Below are 10,671 nucleotides of genomic sequence, written 5' to 3'. Positions count from 1 at the left end.
TCTACCTCCCCTACCATATTCCAATGGGATTCCTGGGATTTTGTTACATTGTTGTATATTAATAACACTAGGTGTGAAACCCGTGTATTACACGGGTTGATTAAAAAATTATATATGAAGATATAAACATTAAGTATTTTTTTTAAAGAAAATATTAAATATCAAAGTGTAAACATTAAGTATTTTTTAAAATAAAATTTTAAAATATATACAAACAAAATGATTAATAAATAAATAAATAAATTTATACTAATAAAAAAAATTACTGAAAAATAATTACATTTTGACCATATAACATTTTTTTAGTTTGTCAACAAAAAGCAATCAAAATTTGATTATTTTTTCTATATGGACCATTTTGCCTAAAATGACAATGAACTTTGAAAGAAACATGTAAAATTTGAATTATATATATATATATATATATATATATATATATATATATATATATATATATATATATATATATATATATATATATATTGAAGGAAACATATTAAATTTGAAAATATAAGGAAACAAATTAATGACACGTTAATTACTTTCTATAACCTAAAAATTAGATAGTTAATTAAGAAATTCAAAATTACTACAAAATGACAAGTGAAATTTAATTTTTAAGAATTAATCACAAAATTACATTTGACAAATTAAATTAGAATGTAACATGTAGCAAAAAGATTTTCATTTATTAATATGGATTTTCTTTTTATCCTTCTTAATTATACTTTATATCTATATATTTATTTATCGACTAACTTATCTAATATACTAAACATACAAAAAATCAATACTAGCATAGAATAACTATATACTTAATAAAAATAACAAAACAAACATAAAAGATTATGTGTGCTCAAAAACGAAAAATTGTAGAGTACTTTATAAAACATTGCAAATAGGTCGGAATAAATGTTTAAATATCAGAGAAAAAATTAAAAGAAAAACTCGTATACCGGAGAAGAATTTAAAGATAGTTTTTTATTGATTTGACAAAACAAATAAGCATTAAAGAGGTTAATCACTATAGATGCCCTAAAAAAAATTATAGTATGCAAATAACATTTGGTTTTAAATAAATTATGCACGTTTAAAAGCATCTTCATTCAACCACTATATCATTTTCACTCTATTTTTTATTTCATACATCTTCATTCAACTTCATTTTGGGTAAATGAATATTATTATTCTAAATATAAAGTAGTACTTTGTACTAAAATAAAATGAAACTTGGATTGTCAAGTTTAGTCCCTCTTATTTTAAATTTATATATTTATAGTCTAATTTAATTTAGCAATTTTAAACTAAATGTAATAACTAATATTTGTAATTATCTTCTTATGTATTAAATGATATCAATTTATAAAATGAAGCTTAAGCATTATGTATGGAAGCTAAAAAAAGCAATGATACTTTTTTAGACAAATTAATACACGATAAGATGGTAAGATGATTCTTATAAATATATGATAATCTAATCTATAATCTTATTATCTTAAAAATAAACAGTACATATTTCTTAAAAACTAATAATTAAGTGTTATATTGACGATTTATATAAATTACAGGAAAAAAAATATAATGGATATATCATATTTCTTTGATGTAAAAAATGGTGCGGAAATATAGTTGAAGATGAAACAATATTAACTTTATTTTTTATTTTATTTTATTGTTAAAAAATAAATATGGATCGAAGATGGTTTGAATATAATTTTTTGTAACTATTTACATGTAAGCTTGTTAAATTTCTTTCAAAATTTTGTTTATAACTAGGATGATATTTCATCCGTTTTGTAAATTTTGTATTAGGTAACAATCATTTTTGTAATTTTTTAAACACATAAATTGTTTCCGTTAAAAAACGTATGTATAGGGACCTTTTCTGTAAAGTATAGGGATTATTTTTGTAATTTATTTACACAGACACTAAAGCAACATACCAAATTCTTAAACATATGTACAGTTTTTGTAAAATAAAACTCTACGTATGGACATTTTCTTTAATTTGTAGTGACAGTTTCTATCATTTATTGTGTATACAAGGACCAAATCTGCAAAGATAAAAAGTTTTATGACCAAAATAAACATTCCAAACAAAGAAAGATAAAAGGTGTCAATATTCTAAACTTGTTGCGGCCAAAGTGTGAAATAAAAAACTTTTATTTGTGGTCAAAGTGTAAAATAAAAGAAATTTGTAACTAAAATATAAACCACAAAAATATATTATTCTTCATTATATTATAATATACAGTATAATTAGCTTTGTATCACATTATCCCCCAAACAAAAATACATTTGATATGTTCAATTATTTCTATAGAGAGTATGAAGATTTGTTTGATATATTATCTCAAAATCAAATATAATATCGAGTTAACTATATAGAAATTCTATAATACAATCTTAGCCGGTGTTTCAAAAATCGGTTCGAACTAATCAATCGAACTAGTCAGATTGTGAACCAAGAACGAGAGCGGTTCAACAAAAATTGGTTTTATATCAATTTGTAGACCATATTGAACTAGACGGTTTTCTCAAAAATAGTTGAACCAATGTGATATAGAACCGATAAAAAACCATTTGAACCGGTTTATTGGACTTTGATATTTAGATTTCGCTTAGCCCATTAAATAAACAACCAATTTCTAAAGCAAACTGAATAGCGAGATCGATCAGGATATCCAAGGTGTACATGACTCGAATGACGACGCACACCAATGGCAGATGTAGGAAGATTTTTTGATTTATATATAGGTATGTAGGAATATAGAAAATACATAAACATTATGAAAATTAGATCGAACCGGTTATCATAACGGTTCAACTAAAAATATGGTTTTTAAATCATTGGTCTTATCCTTGTTCCATAAACAAGATCCCATATAAAATGTATGGTTATGCTTGAATCTAATACATTTATGGTAACAAAGAATATGACGGTGGATCAGGTGTTAAATAAGTGAGGAAAATTTTAAATGCTTAAAAGAAAATGAAAAACTAGCCATACAACGAGGGGTAATGGATGGGCGAGCAAATTAATATTATATAGTTATTTACATTAACTACGAAATAATAATTTCTACATTATCTTAATATATAAAATTATAAGTCTTTTGAACAAACGATAAGATAAACATAAATGGTAAATAAATTTTGCAATACAATTCTTGATTTAGTGATGCTTTAACTATTGTTATGATTAACTAATTTAAAAATGATTTATTTGATTGAACATTATTTTTGTAACGCTTGATTTTCCTGTATGATTTTATTTTCCAAGTATTATGTTTTATATTAGGACATGGCGTGTTGGAGCCTCAACATGGCATGTCGAGATGTCCTTGGCCGTAGAGTTTAATGAATCAACACGGCGTGTTGAGGTGCCTCAATACGGTGTCTTGGCAGCTGGAAAAGAAACTCTAAGTTTTAGGGTGTTACACCCTATTTAAATGTTTTAATTCCCCTTGATCGGCCTTCTTACCAGCCTCCATTATTACTTAAAACCCTAAATCGAGTTTTAAGCTTTCCTTGATGGTAATCTTGAAGTTTTGAGTAGATTTTGTGTGCTTATTTGAAGGAGCTTTGGAGTTTGAAGGTGCTTAGCGTGGAGGGAATGTCATAGATCTAGAATCTCACCACTTGTTACCGTCTCTTCGAGGTATCAAGTTCCTATCTTGCTTTGTTGTTGTTTAGATCTCCTTTTATGGGGTTTTGTTATGGTTTTTGGGCTCCTGGATGGATTGACTTAGGAGTTAAGTGTTTCATGGGTTGTCCTGTTAGATCTGGTCATTTTATGGCCTCCTTTAACTTAAAGTTGCAAGCTTTATAAGGTCCTAGGTCTCATTCATGCATTAACTCCTTTATTAAGCCCTTTTTGAGCTTTAGGGTTTCTTTTTTGGCATGCATGAATGTAAAGTTGGCAACTTTACATGGTTTTCCAACTCTTGGGGTGCCAGAACCGCATTTGGAGCTAAGCCTTTGAAGATTAAGAGCTTAATGGGTTAATCCCTCACTCTAATGAGCCTAGGGTTTGGGTTTTGACCCATTTTAGTGGTTCCTAGGGGTAAAGTTGGAAACTTTACCCTTCTAGATATCATTTTGGTTGAGCTCTGAGCTTTAGAGCTCTTAGATTCGATAAAGACAGCTTAATGTATTAAACTGTTGGATTTATGGCGAACACGACATGTTTTTTGGTAAACATGACGTGTTGGCTTGGTTTTTCCTGACTTTGCAGTTGATGGAGAAACACGGCGTGTTGAAGGACGACACATCGTGGTGTTGAAGGACGACACAACGTGTTGGGTCAACTCGGGTCGTTGACCTTTGACTTTTGTCTTTGACCAAGTTTGACCTATAAGGGGTATTGAGGGCATTTTGAGTTGTAGCTAAGGATTTGTTTCTATTTAGGGGTTGAGTAGAGCTAATATTTGAATTCGAGACCTATTCAGCTATCGTTCAGCATTCGAGGTGAGTTTTCCTCACCGGGTTTAGCGGGTCTAAGGCACCAAGGCCGACCCTTGTTGATTACGTGATATACTTGTTGTCTGTGTAATAATTGTATGTGTTTGTATATGTATGCTTGTTGGGCAGGGCATGTATCTCTTTGGGCGGGACCCATATTGTGAGTGTGGGCGGGGCCCGTTATACGAGTGTGGACGGGGCCCGTATCTCTTTGGGCGGGGCCCGTTATGTGATATGTCTGCTATGCAGTATTTTGGGAACTTACTAAGTTTTGTGCTTATGGATTTTAGTTTGTGTTCCAGGTATTTTCGATTCCAAGGGGAAGAGCTCGGGTTGACTGCATCGCACACACCATTGGGATTATGCATTTGATATTTACTCTTATTTTGATAACATTTGATACATTGGTTTTGTTGAGATATATGACTAATATATAAAAATACAACTTTATCTATTATGAAAATAAAATTTTTGGGACCATATTTTTGGATGTTACAATTTATAACTATTGTTATAATTAACTAATGTAAAAACTTATTTTAAAACATTTATAATAAATGGCTCATGAATGTTTTGACAAATATTAAGTAAATAAAAAAATCATTTTCCTAACTTAGATAATCTTTAGTGGTAGTTTTTTTTTTTTTATAAATTATTATTATTATATCAAACACTCAATAACGTTGATAACTTAATCTAATATACTATATACACAAAATAAAATTCAATATTATATAGAAACAATATATAAAAAGCATTTTTAAGCAAATAAAAATGACATATCAAATAATTTTAAAATCAAAAATCAAAAAATTATTTTATAAAACATATCAAACATGTAATACAATCAATAAAATTAATCATATTTAGTTGCAAGAAATTATATTGCACAATCATCGAAATATGGATTTTTCATAAAACCGTTTTGTAATTAAAAATTTGGAAATCAATATTAAATATTTCAAAGTACAATTCTTAAAAATATAATAATGAAAAGAATTACTTCATCAAAATAATAGTCACCACAATGACAAAAAAAAATAAAATAAAATAAAATAAATAAATAAATAACATTCATAGAAACTCCATACCTTTTTTATTCAATACTTAAAATATAATATATATCTTTAACTATATTGATATGATGAATATTTATTAAGTGCATTTAAGTTTTATTTTAATGTTCTAACTTTTCAATTTCCAACTGTTATTTTGAATTAAACCACTAAGAGGCTTTTTAATTCATGGTACTTAATTGATTGTTACGAGCCTTAATTAAATAGGATTAAAATATTTAAATTGTGTTTAGTAAATTACTAGTTGTGAGATTTGTATATTATACGGGTTGGATAAAATAAAAAAAAAATAAAGGTTTAAACAAAAATTTATTTAAATTTAAAATTTAAAATTTGAATTTAAAATGAAACATATTAAATATTATATGAGTTGTAATGTTGTAATTTATTGGTTATTTTCAATTAAGGCAATTATTAATTAAGGTGTAGATATGATGTGTTAATTAAGAAAGATAAAAAAAAAAAATAAGAAATGACAAATGAAAAAAATATTTATTCAAAAATACCACAAAATGACAAGTGTCATGACAAAAAAACTCTTTATTTATTAAGGAGGATATAATAAAATAACCATCTTATGACCAAATATTATACCAAAAACATTCAAACCAATTATTAAAAGACTAAATTATGTGCATGTATTATTTTGTGTGTATTTATTTACATGAGAGTGTATGTTATTGTTGCTCTAAAAACATATTAATCAAATATATAATACAAAGTTATATATTTAAGACAACAATTCCATAACTACCTAATAAAATTAGTCATATTTATATGTATTAAATTACAAAAAAAAAATGTTTGAAAGATTCAAATTTTCAAAGCACAACTCTTAAAAAGATAAGAATTAAAAGAATTGTGTCATTAAAATAGAAGTCACGATGGTGACAAAAAAAACAACAATAATATCCATAGAAACCTATACATTTCTATTCAATATCCACAAAAAAAAACCATAAAGAAATGAATTAGGATATTTATAATTTCATCAATGTGAACATAATCCATCAAAATCCAATTCATGATCTCATTCTTATTTCAACAACAGACTTCAAACATATTAATATGAAAAAAAAACTCATCAAAACCTAACTCTTGTTTGAACACATTTCAAAAACATCAAAATTCAAAACACTTATTTTAGCTCTAAATATGCAAATCTTTATCTAAAAAAATCTTGTTGTTTATATCATTTTTTTTCTTACACAAACACACTTTCAACACATAACACATCAAAATTGAAAACGCTTTTCTTTTTGGCTCTAAATGTACAACCTTGACGCAATTCTCATCACCTTTAAATACCAAAAACTTTTGCATTGGATCTTGTACACAACAAACTTCTGATGGATCTTGTACATAGCACCAACATGGTTTTGAGTGAATGCCACAACGACGGGTCTCTTTCCATGCTCACTGTGGGCTTCTCTAATTCATTTAACCTTGTCGACAGATCTGCATTACTTCATGAGGTCAGATTGAGGTGCCCTTCTATATCCTTGTGGGTAGAATTTCTATATGGTCAAGCAACAATGTTATATTTAGGGGACACACATATTCGGTCTACTACTGGAGTTCAACAAAGAGACCCCTTAGGACCACTTCTCTTTGACCTTGTGTTGGACCCGCTCTTGCATAATATTAGAGACAATTGCAAGCTTCTTCTCCATGCATGGTACTTGGATGATGGCATACTTATTGGAGATTTCGAGGAGGTAGCCAAAGCCTTAGACATAATTAAGGCTATTGGCCCAAAATTAGGCCTTCAATTGAATGTCAAGAAAACCGAGCTCTTTTGGCCCTCGTATGATGGAAGGAAGCTATGTGAGGGGCTATTCCCGGTTGGAATCGGGAGGCCGCATTGGGGGTGAAACTTCTCAGGGGAGCTGTTAGTAGAGATGCTAGTTTCATTAGCAACTTAGCCATAAAGAGCGCTAAAAGCACTGTGAATTTGATGCGCTTTCTTCCATAATTTTCTGACCCACAGAGTGAGATCCTTCTACTTCGGTCTTGTATGGGTATTGCTAAACTTTTCTTTGGGATTACGATATGCTAACCCGTTCACATGGAGGAGGCGGCGTTGTCTTCGATAATCGGTTACGTGGGGCGATTGAGGACATTGTGGTTTGTGGTGGCCACTTCTTTGGCGAATTACAGTGGCGACTTGCTTCTCTGCCAATTTGGTTTGGTGGTTTGGGTTTATACTCGGCAGTAGAGGCTACCTCATATACGTTTGTTGCCTTAAGGGCCCAATCTTGGGTATTGCAAGACCACATCTTGCAGGATAGCGACATTTATGGTATGGATTCTGATTATGTTGGTGCCTTAGATTCTCTTTGTAACAAGCTTCCAAACATTGAACTTAGCAGTTTTACTACTAAGGACACCGCCCCCACCCCTAAATTCCAGAATACACTGGCGAGTGCCCTTTTTAGTAAAATTGTCCAAGATATGGAAGTGAGTCTTAATATGACGGCTCGACTGAAAGCAGTTTTCCAGTGTTTATGTGCACTACATGCTCAAGATTTTCTTCTAGCTATCCCCATAGATGGGCTTGGCCAACATATGTCTCCAGTAGAGTATCGTACCATCCTCAAATATTGACTCATGATTTCAGTATTCCCAACCGATGGGATTTGTCCGGTGTGCCACAAGGCATATTTATACTCTTTCAGTGAGCATGCGGTTCATTGCAAAGAACTCCTGGAGTTCAAATACAGACACGATATGGTTAAGGATGTTTTGGTCGACATATGTAAGCATGTCGGGGTCTCCGCCAAGAAAGAGGCATCTGTGAATTTCCTGATTGACCCGAAAAAAGGAAGATCAACCCTTAGACCTGCTGATGTTTTGATTTTTGGATGAGTTGGAGGGAAACACGCATGTGTGGACCTTACAGGGGTATCCTTTCTCGTAAGCTTGAGGGCCAGGGCTTTCACAGTGGCACAGGCTGCATCAAAAGTTGCTACATGCAAGGTCATCAAACATGAGAAAGCATGCATGGAAAATCAACACGCGTTCATACCATTTGCATTTGATACGTTTGGTTTCCTTGTGCCGGATGCGGTGAAGCTTCTTAGTAGAGTACAACGGATCATGCATAGCAATGTTATATCCCCTAGATCTATGGATGTAGTCTTCAAAAGAATTGACATTACCATACAAAAAGGCTTAGCGGTGCAACTTGTTGCCCATTTGTCTTCTCATTCGTTGTACGATGATAATTAAAATGTTTTGTTTATTTGAAGTAACATTATATTATTGAATATTATTTTCTTGATGTTAATGATAAAAGAAAGGGAAAAAATGAAAAAAATAAAACAAACCTATTTATAATTTTGAACAACAAAAAGCGAGTAATCAAGTCCGACAACGGGTTTTCCAACAAGCCACAACGAGCTCTACCTATACAGTAACGTTATTTAATTATGAAGGTTGGCTGGGTAACTATTATAAAAAAGTAGAGTTACTTCTTTTTTTCCTGATCAGGTCAATAAAGTTATGAAAGATTTTGATTTATTTATCTCTAATTTTATATATAATGGATTTACCTGGACTAATACATGATTTTCTTTTAGTAAAAAATCTTGAAATTTTTTGCGAACAGGATCGCATTCAAAATAAATCTCCGATGTCAAGTTGATCGGTTAATTCAAAAGAAATGAGAGTTAGCACACAATTTTGTTAGTACCATCCAACCGAATCCAATTTAATTGTTTACTTATTCAATTTCAATGAGTTAATGTTCAAGTTCAACCAACTCATTTCTTCATTCTCATTCACTATAGATAAAGGAATAGAAAAGAAAAGATAAAAAAATGTATGAAGAGAACTCATCAAAATATAACTCTAGTTTAAATACACTTCAAAAACATCAAAATTCACAACACTTTTTTAGCTCTAAATATACAAACCTTCACCTAAAAAATTTTCGTTGTTTCTGTCTTCTTTTTTCTTATACAAACATGCTTTAAACACATAACACTTCAAAATTGGCAACACTTTTATTTTGGCTCTAAATGTACAACCTTGAGACAATTTTTCATCGTCTCTAATTATCAAAAACTTTTGGATTGGATCCTGTACACAACAAACTTCTTATGTAAAGTTCATACATTTTAGCGGTGCCAAAGTTAGCCAAAAAAAATCCAAAATACGAAGATGTTAGAGGAATGTTAGCTTAATCAACTGCATGATTAGTGAAATTCACTTTCACTGAAGTCAATATTGTCATGTGGGCATGTGGTGGTGACCGTGCTCCCAGACTAGATGGTTTAATGTTTTATTTTATTAAAAAATATTAGGATATGGTGAAGAATGAGGTTTGTGATTTTATTCAAGAATTTTTCCATTCTAGTACGATTCCTCAAGGGTGAAACTATTCTTTTGTTACTATCATTCTAAAAAAAGACAATCATATATTTATAAAATAATATAGACCAATAAGTCTTATAGGGTACAATACAAAATTATCGCTAAGCTTTTAACGAATCTGTTAGCTCAAGTTGTGAATGGTGTTGTTAGTTGTTAGTAGTCATCATTCGTTAAAGATAGATAAATTTTAGATGACCCTCTATTGCTAAATGAGATCATAGAGTGGTATAAAAAGAAAAAAAGGTTGATTTGTAAAGTGGATTTTGAAAAAGGCGTATGAACTGTTTAGTTTAGGGGTATATGATTAAGATCTTGGAGTTCATGGGGTTCGCCCAGTGGTAGATATCTTAGATTACTATTTGTTTAATGTCTGCCCACTCATTAGTCTCAATTAATGGTAGTTTGACATTTTAGTTTCAATATGTCCTTACATAAGGAAACCCGTTTGCTCCGTTTGTATTTATTATTTCTATGGAGGGCCTCCATGTAATAATGAAAAAATATGTTTTTACAGTTGTTATTTCATGAAGCAGATATTGGTGATGGTGCTTTGTATGTGTCTCATCTTTGTTATGCAAATGGAGAGATTTTCATAAGGGTGTGAAATAAAGATAATGCCAGGAGGTTGGTTGTGTAAATATGTATCAGTTATCTAGTTGTGACATTTGTAACTAGATAACTCATTTTCTGTTCCCATTAATTGGTAACAATTCATCTTTATCATTGATGCTAATTCTTTTTTAGGTGAAGGTGG

Source organism: Lactuca serriola, chromosome 1, assembly GCF_051521515.1.
Source record: "Lactuca serriola cultivar US96UC23 chromosome 1, Lser_US96UC23_V15, whole genome shotgun sequence".
Classification (NCBI taxonomy): domain Eukaryota; kingdom Viridiplantae; phylum Streptophyta; class Magnoliopsida; order Asterales; family Asteraceae; genus Lactuca; species Lactuca serriola.
This window is presented reverse-complemented; position numbering follows the sequence as displayed.